This window comes from Osmerus mordax, chromosome 3, assembly GCF_038355195.1.
Source record: "Osmerus mordax isolate fOsmMor3 chromosome 3, fOsmMor3.pri, whole genome shotgun sequence".
Lineage (NCBI taxonomy): Eukaryota > Metazoa > Chordata > Actinopteri > Osmeriformes > Osmeridae > Osmerus > Osmerus mordax.
The window spans coordinates 10,876,670-10,888,625 of NC_090052.1; the positions used below are offsets into that span (position 1 = coordinate 10,876,670).

Consider the following 11,956-nt stretch of genomic DNA (forward strand, 5'->3'; position numbering starts at 1 on the left):
ATGTGGTGAACATATTCAAACACATTCACCGTTGAAAGGATATTCTCCTTCATTACTTGTAACGGACCCCGCGGGGTGTGACCAAAAACTAAGTCAGCAGGGCTGAAACCCAGGGACTCCTGCACGGTTTCCCTTACGGCAAACAACACGAACGGCACCCCCTCGTCCCAGTCAGCCTGGGTGTCCCTGCAATACTTGCGTAGCATGACCTTTAGCGTCTGGTGCCACCGTTCCAGCGCCCCTTGGCTTTCCAGGTGGTACGGACTGGAGACCTGATGTTCGATAGACAGATTCCGCAAGACGTGTCTAAAGAGTTTGGACATAAAGTTACTACCCTGGTCTGACTGAAGGACTCTTGGAAGGCCAAACGTGGTAAAGAACTTTATGAGTGCCTTTGTCACTGCCTTAGCGGTGATGGTGCGCAACGGTATTGCTTCTGGGTAACGAGTAGCGCAACACATAATCGTTAGGAGAAACTGGTTTCCTGATCTGGTTTTGGGTAACGGGCCTACGCAGTCAATGATCACCCGCTCAAACGGTTCCCCCATCACTGGAACCGGACACAGAGGAGCGCGGGGAATGACCTGGTTTGCTTTACCCACCACCTGACACACATGACATGTCTTACAAAACTGCACAACATCCGACTTTAGCCCTGGCCAAAAGAAGTGCTGGAGAATGCGGTTGTACGTTTTAGTTATGCCAAGGTGGCCAGACCAAGCCTGGTCATGGGCCACAGACAGCACCTGCTGCCGAAACAAAGTGGGCACCACAATCTGGGAAACGACTCCCCAATCACCATCCGCCTCATGCGCTGTCCATTTTCGCATGAGCACCCCGTTCTCTGAGTAGTAGGCATTTCTCTTGGCCTTAGCCTCCTCTGGGGAAACCACTGCTTTAAAGCACTTAGTCAGACTGTCATCCGCTTTCTGGGCCTCACATACCTTGTCATAGGTAGCAGACAACAGTACTTCACTCAATTCGGCTTTGTCCTCAGCTCTAGCCTTGTCACAAGTTGTGACATTACATGGCACCTCGGTGCGCTCAAACACAGAGTCAGCCAAATCCACAACCTCACCCAGCTTACGAGCTTGTGCTCTGGTGACCACACAAGCGGGGAATACATGGGGAAAAGCGTTGGACAGCTCGTCACTCTCAGCCCCTGCGGGTGGTCCATCTATGACCTCTAGCACGGGGATCACTTTTCCACCGGCGATGTCGTTTCTGAGCAGTAGAGCAACACCACTGATAGGCAACTCGGGGACCACCCCCACACGGAAACAGCCAGAGACAAGGTCGGTTTGTAAGTTAACCCAATGTAATGGCGCAGAGGTTATACCTTTTCCTAACCCCTGTAGGAGGACTTGGGTCCCCACCGACGTACTGTCGGACCACGGCAGCACGCTGGCAAGAATGAGAGATTGCGCAGCCCAAGTATCGCGTAACACATTAACAGCCCTGGTGTCAGCCACACCGGCGGCTAAAGACACCCAGCCCTTCGAAACGAAGGGTGAATAACTCGGATCGGGCACAGAGGTGGGTTTACATGACCGTTCTACTGACTGAACCAACCCAACCTCTTTGGACTGACGTTGGGGTGACTTAGGCTTACTCTTCAAGGTAGGACAGTCAGCGATCATATGGCCTACCCTAGCAGGGAGTCAGATGGCTGAGCGGTGAGGGAGTCGGGCTAGTAATCTGAAGGTTGCCAGTTTGATTCCCGGCCGTGTCAATTGACGTTGTGTCCTTGGGCAAGGCACTTCACCCTAGTTGCTTCGGGGGGAATGTCCCTGTACTTACTGTAAGTCGCTCTGGATAAGAGTGTCTGCTAAATGACTAAATGTACCCTGTGACAATAATAACACTCCCTCTGTTCCGGTCTCTGGCCTGCCTCGCTAGGCAGTGGACGAGTACCACGGGTTGGTGTTGTAGGCTTTCCCTCATAACGGGACGCCGGGGCCGCCGAAAACACGGTTTTATGCGTCAACGCATACTCATCGGCTAGAACAGCTGCCTGAGATAAGGACTCCACCTTTTTCTCATTGAGATGCACTACAATACGGTCAGGCAAGTGGTTCTTAAAATCCTCTAACAGGAGTAACTTCCTGACTTCTGCCAATGTGTGGGCCTTGCTAGCAGCGCACCTTGTCAAACAACGTTTCTTTGTCCCTAGCAAACTCGACATATGTCCTTGACTGCACTTTCTTATTATTCCTGAAGCGCTGCCTGTAAGCTTCAGGCACCAACTCGTATGCCCGTAACACCGTGGCCTTTACTGTGTCATAGCTCAGACTGTCCTCCAGGGAGAGCGAATCCACAACTTCTTGGGCTTTACCTGACAACCGACATTGGAGTAAGAGGGGCCAAACCTCCCTAGGCCATTTGAGAGCCGTTGCCACTCGCTCAAACGCTGAAAAATAGCTATCCACCTCGGCCTCACGGAATGGTGGAACAAGAGCAATGTTCTTGCTCACTTCGAAATGACCCTGCACACCGCCAGGCGGAGGTACTGCATCCAAACCAGCGTCCAGCTCCATCTTTCTAATGCGTACCGCCTGATCTGCCTTTATCCTTTGTCTCTCCAGTTCGAACTCATGTTGCCTGGCCTGTAACTCAACCTTTCTAGTGTGTTCTCTGTCCTGTTGCTCTGCCTGCAAACGGGCCAAGCGCAGTGCGAGACGCGCTCTATCAACCGGAGTACTCGTAAGGCTGGTAGGAGAGGCCGGATCGAACCTGGGGAGGGTAACAGGAACTTCCTCAGTTAGGCTGTCCCTCGACGGCACGGGCGAGAGGTGAGGTAGTGTCACCTTCTCCTCCTCGTCCACCTCCTCTTCCTCCCCCTCTACAGTGAGAACCTCCTGTTCTATCAAAGCAACCTTCACGATCTCGAACAATTCCGTTTTACGGGCCTGCTTCCTAACTGCTCTCTTGTAGTGGTCCGCAAGCACGTACAAGTCCGCCTTGCGCAACCCCACCAGCAACTCCAGAGAAGGGGCCTCGATGAAAGCAGCGACCGCCAACTCAGCCATCCTGAGCGTCACAGCACAACCGAACTACCACACAAAACGCAATCACTGACCACACACGGACACACTAGCACCAAAACAGCCCCAATAGAGACCACGTAGCCAGTCCCTATACTCACTCCACATCGAACACCACACCTAAGACACCAGCCACTGATTCGCCGCTAGAGCATTGGGAATCGATCCCGGACGAGCCACCACCTGTTACGTACGCCACCCCGGAGGGTGGGGACTGACAGCCCGCTGCTCAGCGACAACCAGTGGACAGTGACAAGGGCATGGAGTCGTGGGTGCAAGCAAGGACACAGAGGCGAGGTGTACAGTGAATCAAAGGGTTTTATTTACCCGGTCAATGCTGGACGGAACCAAATCAAATAACTGAAAAGACGCTCCTGCCGCCTACCCGCCCTAAGCTGGCACACGATCAAGGCGCCCTATCCAAACACAGAGGGTGGTCCGCCCAGACCTCGCCTAACGCGTCTAACAGTGTTTGTCCTACGGGAGCAAAAAGAGAAACAGTTAGACACCAAAACAGGATTAGACACCAAAACAGGACTGACAAATGTCCGACCCACCAAATGAGAGATCCCATGCCTCGACATGGGATTCAGAGGCACATCCTACTCCCAGTCTAAACCTTTCCCTGCCAGAACGATACGATGGTCACCCGGACAAGTGCCGCCGTTTCCTGTTGCAGTGCGACTTGTATTTCTCTCATTGCTCCGGTCCTGAACTACCCGAGAGAGCCAAGGTTGCCGCTGTCATCTCCGTTCTTACCGGTAGAGCGCTGGAATGGGCTACAGATTTGTGGGAGAGGACAGGCTTGACGTCCTACGAAGATTTCTTCGAATTGTTTTGATCTATTTTTGACCATCCGGCCACTGGGAAGGAGAGCGGTGAGCGGTTGTTGAAACTACGGCAGGGAAACCGTGCTGCGTCGGATTACGCCTTGGAATTCTGCACCCAGGCCTCTACCTGTGGGTGGAACGATGCGGCTCTCATCCCCTTTTTCCGGAGTGGCCTCCGAGAGGACATCAAGACGGAGCTGGCGTGTAGGAACGAGGAAGCGTCCTTAGATCAGCTTGTCAACATGGCAGTACGTCTTGATGGGCTGCTGCGAGCAAGGAGGGGGTCTTCTCGTCGAACACCTTCCCCGTCCCCCCCATGGAGGGCACCACAGGAGGAGGGAACCTATGGAGATGGGCTCAACGCATCTTACCCCCGCAGAGAGACGGCGCCGTATTCGTCAAGGGCTTTGCCTCTATTGAGGGGAGGAGGGACATGTAGGCCGGGGCCAAGACAAACCCTCCAGCCCGTCACCAAGGTAGGAGAACCTTCCACTGGTGGTCTCTTAAACATTCGATTACTCTCTGTGGAAGCGTTACTGGTTGTCTATCCTGTGAGTCCCCCACCCCTGCAACTAAGTTGGACGAAATGAGCGTCCATCCCCCACCCCTGCAACTTCGTTGGACGAAATGAGCGCCCATCCCCCCACCGTCTCTGTCGGAGGAAATGAGCGCCCATCCCCCACCCCTGCAACTAGGTTGGACTAAATGAGCGAATACTGAGCGCTTGGACACTGAGTGCGAGAGGAGGTTGTCTGGGGGAGTGCTACTATTACTACTACTACTACTACTGACATACATTCAGTGGGTTAGGGTCAGGCCAGCAGCCGTCCTCTAGAGTCACGCAGCTATGGCTGAGGATTTCACTGCGCTGCAAGTTCTACAGCAGATGTTTGCAAATGTCGAGCAGGGGGACTCTGAAGAGGAGGCAGAGGATGTGTCAGAAAAAGAAAACGTGGAAGAGCGCCATGCAGAGAATGTGTCAGAAGAAGAAGAAGAGCGCAACGCAGAGAATGTGTCAGAAGAAGAAGAAGAAGAACGCAACGCCGACAATGATCATCATGAGGACCAAGTCCCAGATACTTTCGTGTCAAAAAACGGCAAACTCCAATGGTCTTCGGTTCCGTATGGGACTCAGAGGATGCTGCCGCCGCCGCAGCATAAAAACACAGAGAGGCCCCCCGGACCCACAGCTTACGCCGTTTCCCACGCTCATGACATGGTCTCCAAGTTTTTACTCTTTGTCACGCCATAAATCGAAAGAGTGATCTTGGACGGGGAAGGCTATCTGAAACGCGGAGAGGAGTGGAAAGCCATGGACGCCACTGACCTACGTGCCTACATAGGGCTGCTAATCCTGGCAGGGGTGTACAAGTCTCGAGGCGAAGCGGCCGCTAGTCTATGGGATGCACAAAGCTGCAGAGTGATTTTCCGCGCTACGATGCCGCTCAAACTCTTTTACACTTACTCGTCAACGATACGATCTCGCCGCTCGTGTCATGGGACACGAGCGGCGAGACGCGCCACAGAAAAGTTGGCGGCGATACGAGAGGTCTGGGATATGTGGGTAGAGAGATTACCACGCCTCTACGACACAGGGCCTGAAGTGACCGTGGATGAACAACTGCTCGCGTTCAGGGGACGGTGTCCATTCAAGCAGTATATGCAAAGCGTCAAAGTACGGGATAAATTCGTGGGTCACGTGCTATGCTAAATCAAGCTACGCGTGGAAGATGCAAGTGTACACCGGGAAGTCGATCAACGGCGCCCCAGAGAAGAACCAGGGGATGCCCGTCGTGCTCGATATGACAGAGGGCCTGAAGGATCGCAATGTCACGTGTGACAACTTATTCACCTCTTACGAACTCGGACGAGAGCTCATGACAACGAGAAACATGACCATGGTTGGCACGGTCCGAAAGAACAGGTCCGAGCTCCCGTCTGAGCTGCTAGCAACAAAGAGGCGACGGGTGCTGTCGTCGCAGTTTGCCTTCACGCCCACCACTCTAGTTTTCTACCTCGCCAAGAAAACAAGAACATTTTACTTATGAGCACACGCCACACAGACGCCCAAATCAGTGACAGAGACGACGGGAAACCGACCATCGTCCTAGACTACAACCGCAACAAAGGAGGTGTGGACAATCTAGATAAGGTCGTCACTTACTGCAGCTGTAAAAAGAAGACTGCCCGCTGGCCCCTCGTCATCTTCGACAACATGATTGACTTCTCCTCCTACAACGCCTTTGTGATATGGAGAGAGGTCAACCCCAAATGGATTCCTGGCAAGCGCAACAAGAGGAGGTTTTTTCTCAAGCAGCTTGGCAGGGCACTTGTGACTCCGCTGATCGAAAGAAGACGACGTGTCCCCCACACGGCAGCGGTGGTTGTGAGAGGTCTCCGAATGGCCAGCTGTCGCAATCCGCCTCCTCAACGGCAACCCGAAGAGGCTGACGACGATGACGACAACGCCTCCGCAGCCGCCTCATTGGCAGGACAGTCCTCCTCACCGGTCACCTCTTCTGCCAGTAAGAGGAAGAGATGTCAAGTCTGCCCGGTGAAGAAGGACAGTAAAACGACCACCGTTTGTCGCAGCTGTAAGAAGTATGTCTGCAGAGCCTGTTCGCATGTATACTGCCCCACATGCTCCACTGAGCCAAAGGGCTTGGGCCAAGGGGGGGCGCTGCGCTCACGTTGACCTTGGACGACACGCGTGGGGAGGGGGGGGGGGGGGAAGAGACGACGACAACAACTGAGTAAAGTGAACTCTAGAATTAGGGAGGAGTCATTTGCATGCATGGTGTATAAAGCTTTGTGCTTGGCATGTATCCATCCATTGATGTTTAAAATCAAGTCAGCTGAGACATATAGCAGTATGAACAACTTTGATCAGCCAAAGAACATATCGTTCACTCCTGCCGACGAGCGTGGGCTTGTGGTTGGGGGGATCATCAGCAACATGGACGTGGGCTCACTGGACCTGAATATTGATGTCGGACCCTCGGGTTGCCATGTTTATACGACGGCTCCGAGGCCTTCGTATCATGCCCTGGTCCACACCTTTCCAATGAGCCTACCCTGATGATTCTACGTTGCTGCTAACTGTAGTTACATATTTCTTTCCCCTCTTTGAAAGCACTCTTTCAGCTAAGGAGGGCGTGAGGGATAAGTGATGAAATGAGTTCAAGTGATAGACTTTTGACCTGAATCCAATGATAATTCATTTGAATAAAAACACTCGAGAATTACTGCTTCTTGGACGATTTGTGCTCCACATCAGTACATCTCACACATTTGCCTTTGTTTCCATGGGATTCATGGAATTGCTCATTTCTTTTCCACCATAATGTAGTAATAAATATAATTTAGGACAGCAATTACATTTGTGTCATCCTTTCCCATCACACACATTTAGTTCTTAAACTCAACCGATTATTGTCATTTTACCATACTGTTCATATTGAACAGACATCAGTGTTTACTTGGAAAGATTACTGTATAGTTCCACTATTTATTTGTATTTCCATCGTAAGTTTGGTCTTTAATTTCATTTGGAAGTGGTATTAAAAGGACTTAAAGTCTTAAATTTAACTTGTTTATACCTGTAGACACCCTGTGAAGCCCCCACCCCCCACTCCAGAGACAGTTGGTGACAGAGAGGTGCAGATATTAAGATAAACATAGTCATGCCTTAAGAGTAGAGTAAAAAGTAGAGACTAAATGTGTAAATGGATGTTGAAACTCAGTTCTCTGAGTTGGTGCATGTCAGTTTAGGCAAAGGTAGCCTTTTAACCCTCGTGCTGCCTTCGGGTCACATGACCCAAAGGTTCATAACGAACCATCGTTGTGTTTACCCAATTTTACCCAATACAAAAACAAATTAAAATAATTTTCTTTTAACCTTTGCAATGTGGGGGGTCTGAGACAGCCTAGCTGTTAAAAGAAAATGCTTCACTTTGTCTTTGTATGCGGTAAATCTGTCGCAATACGACGGTGGGTCACAATGACTGATGGGTCAGAATGACCCGAAGATAACACAAGGGTTAAACTGTCCAACCGTTTAAAAACTCCCCACCTCCATCAGAGACATTGTCTGTCTCCCCGCCTTCAAGAAAAGGCTCAAGACGCACTTGTTCCGGGAGTACAACGGTACTTAGCAATGATTGGCTGGACCTCATGTTTCCTCCAGGATCACAATGACTCTTATTGAGAGACTTGTTGTTTTTGTCAGTTAATTGTAACTGACTTAAAACTACTGTACTTGCTGTGTAATATATCTTTGTTGCTTGCTTTTTCCACAGGTACACCCTTGCACTTTTTGGGGTTCATGTTATTACATTTAGATTTACATTTAGTCATTTAGCAGACGCTCTTATCCAGAGCGACTTACAGTAAGTACAGGGACATACCCCCGAGGCAAGTAGGGTGAAGTGCCTTACCCAAGGACACAACGTCAGTTGGCATGACCGGGAATCGAACTGGCGACCTTCGGATTACTAGCCCGACTCCCTCACCGCTCAGCCACCTGACTCCCTCTTACCCTCTCCCTCCCTCCCTCCACCCTATTAAATTGTTTAATTGTAACTTGTTCAACTACATGCTCTTATGGTTCTTCTCTTTGGGACTTATTTCGTTTTCACAGTGAATGCTTCATGTTTTGGCTACTAAAGAATATATTGTGCTTAGTAAAGTTATGCATTGTGCTTATTAAAGTTCTGTTTTATGAACTTAGAAGTGTGCTCAGGCTTAAACATTGGGTCTCACACTGGGTGTGGGAAGCAGTGTGTGTCTCTATCTCTTCATTTTCAGAAACAACCTTGAAACCGGGTGGAGATGGCACCCGAGCAGGTGGGACGCGTAGGCAAGAACAACTCCCTGATGCACGAGAGAATAAGCTCAACCCTTTTTTGATACTTGTGTTTCAATTGCATTGTATATGATATGCTGGGGCAGGGAAAGATAGCCAGTTGGACTTCGTGAACCAGCCCAAAACTCTGTTGCGGGTAGGGAAACGTAGACAACCCCAGAGCTCTGTACTTGTTGATTTCCAACTGCTGCATTAAAGCTGATATGATCGGACCTCTGCAACTCCAGACCACTCTTTCTAGAAGACAGATTTGTGTCATTGAATACCATCATTACATATTGGAATAGACACAAAGATTTTGAGTTCTTCACTACCCGCAATGTTTGGGTCTCTTGTTATGATCAGTGACCTATGCACTTTTGTAAAGCTCTCTTTTGGAAGTCGCTTTGGATAAAAGTGTCCGCTAAATGCGTAAATGTAAAAATAATTCAGATTTGATTGTAACTCTCTCTTTTATACATTTATAGTGGATTTGACATTTAGCAGACATTTAATTCATTTAGCAAGTTGTTTAACTCAAACAACCATAACACAGTCAATATGGTATACAAAGCTGCAGTCAGATTTGGCTAAATTGTTAGCTTGGATGTTATCTTTACATATAGATGGGGTCTTGATGATGATGCGCACGCAGCTTCAAGGCAGAAAGATGTGTTCCATTTCACTTTTACTGTACCCTACACTTTTAATGTTCGCACCACCCCCCCCCCCCCTTTCTGAATATAGTTCGACTGATTTGATTTGTTGATTTCTGTTGCTATGAAAACCAGTTTAGCCAAGCTAACTAACATTGTTTTAGCTAGCTTGCATTACCATTCAATCGCTTGCACTGCATTACAAAATTGTATCTTGTACATTTGTATTTTTTGTAATATTTGTATTTTTTTATTTTTATATTGTAATTTACGGCAACTTATATTTTATTGTATATTGAATTCTAATCCCACTTAGTACTGCTAGTTTATGTACCCTTAGTATAGATAGTCCACATATTTAAATGTTAGGTCCCTATATGTTTATTGTTTGCACCTTCCTGCCAAAGCAAATTCTTTTACTGTGCAATCTATGATCGACTTGTTGAGCCTTTTGAGAGTTGTGACAGAGGCCGGTAGGGGGAGCATTCGGCCACAATGCCTCATTGGGGGCCAAGCAGCGAAGCCACCTTAAGAGTTTGTACCTTTTCTTATTATTATTCCTCCGTAAGGAGGAAACCTATTGTTATTGTTAGTATTATTAGGGTTCCTCCGGTAGGAGGAAACCTATTGTTTTTGTTAGTATTATTAGGTTCCTCCGGTAGGAGGGAACCTATTGTTATTGTTGGTATTCTTATTAGGTTCCTCCGGTAGGAGGGAACCTATTGTTATTGTTGGTATTCTTATTATTATTAGGTTCCTCCGGTAGGAGGGAACATATTGTTATTGTTGGTATTCTTATTCTTATTTTTCTTCTCCTTGCGCCCCAATATCTCAAAAAGTCCCTGGTCATAAATTTTTTAATTTGGCACATTGATACTACATCCAAGTGGGTACCCCCACACCAAATATGGGCCACATCGGACCATAGGGGGCGCCACAGGCCACGCCCAAAAGTCCGATTTTCAAAGTGATGGTATTTCCACCCCATTGCTCCTATTCTTCTGAAACTTGGTGTGCATGCCTCATTTTTCATGAGGAACAAAAAAGCCTCAAGGACCCATAAGGTCCGCCATGATGGATTTTCCTGTACTGTGATCATTTGGGAAAACCTTCAAAATTCCTCTTCTCTTGAACCAAAGGTGAAATTGACTTGAAATTTGGTACAGACATGTATCATTCACGTATTTAAAAACGTTACTTAAGGCAATTGAATCAAGTACAAAATGGCTGAAATGGGTGTATATATGTAAATGTCCACATTGCCTCAATATGTTTGTGTCACTAAATCAAATGTATTTTTGAAGGATGGTTCAAACCTAATAGGCTTTAAGGTGACATGCCCCTGAAGTCCCATGCAAAGTTTCACCTTGATATGTTGAAATATGACTGAATTACAGCTGTTTGAACTTCGACCAAATCTGACAATGCTCGCCATTGGAGAAACAGCTTTTTTTATTATCCAGTTTTGTGTAATCCCTGTCTGGGAATGTCTCAATTGGCTGAGATGTTGTGCTGGTAAGCAAAGGGTTGTAAACAGGATGACATCATTCTGAAATACCATGCACAATTTCATGCAACTTCACCTTGAAATGTCAACCGTTTCTTAACCTTTGTCCAAAAGCTGACCAAAGCTAATACTCTGCCCTTTCTATTCATACAATCTCAACAGTTGGTGTGTAGCAGAGAGGATAGAGAGACTGATTTGTAACATTATGCTCATGAGTTCAAATCCCCACTCAGCCTGTTGTTGGCCAAACATGAAGTAGTTTTGCTCCCTTGTTGTCCAACTCTTGATCTTCTGCAGTGTACATATTTATAATATTTTGCCATTTTGCGGAGGAACCCGCATCGCTGCTTGCAGCTATATTTCTTCTTATTATTATTATTCTCCGCTAAATGACCCAATAGCTCAATAAGTCCTGGACCCGATTTTTTCCAATTTGGCCCAATGATACAACAGGTTACTCATTACTCCCAGACGGCTAGTGGCCCATGTACGCCCATAGGTGGCGCTATAAAACACGCCCAAAGTCTACGTGATTTCCTACTTATCATCAATAATTATGTTTTTTTAAGAATAGAAGTATGCAGTGGCATAACGACATCTCTGACGTTGATAACAAACCAAACCGTTTCAAAATCGTTTGAAAATTGAGCAAGTTATGGTCATTAAAAAAGTACATGTAGCACCAACACAATGTTATGGGTGAGCGAGTTGACTGTAGCAAGATGGCCGCCATGTGCGGACTTTCGACTCCATTGGCCGGCAACGCGGACGAGACATCTACCCTTTATATATATATATCTATGAGGGTGACCACCTGTCTCGCTTTGCGTTGTGTCGCACAGCATTTTGACCCCTTGTCCCGCAAGTCGCATATTGAAAATGCTGTGCGATACAGCGCAAAGCGTGACAGGTGGTCACCCTACTTGATACATGCGAGCTTGGCGAGACGCAAACACATCCTTTCTGGAAATGGTGTGCTGACCCCCACCCTTGGTCTTTAGCTCCTGTTTCATTTTGCTTCCAATCGCAGCTTCTTTTTCGGCGGCCATTGTTGTTTTCAACTGGAATCGCCTGAT

At 48.0% G+C, this 11,956-nt stretch overlaps 1 pseudogene; it reads left to right on the top strand.

Annotated features, from left to right (window-relative positions):
• The first annotated feature begins 4,721 nt into the window (after positions 1-4,721).
• Positions 4,722-6,569, top strand: LOC136940516 (piggyBac transposable element-derived protein 4-like; annotated as a pseudogene).
• The last annotated feature ends 5,387 nt before the right edge of the window (positions 6,570-11,956 follow it).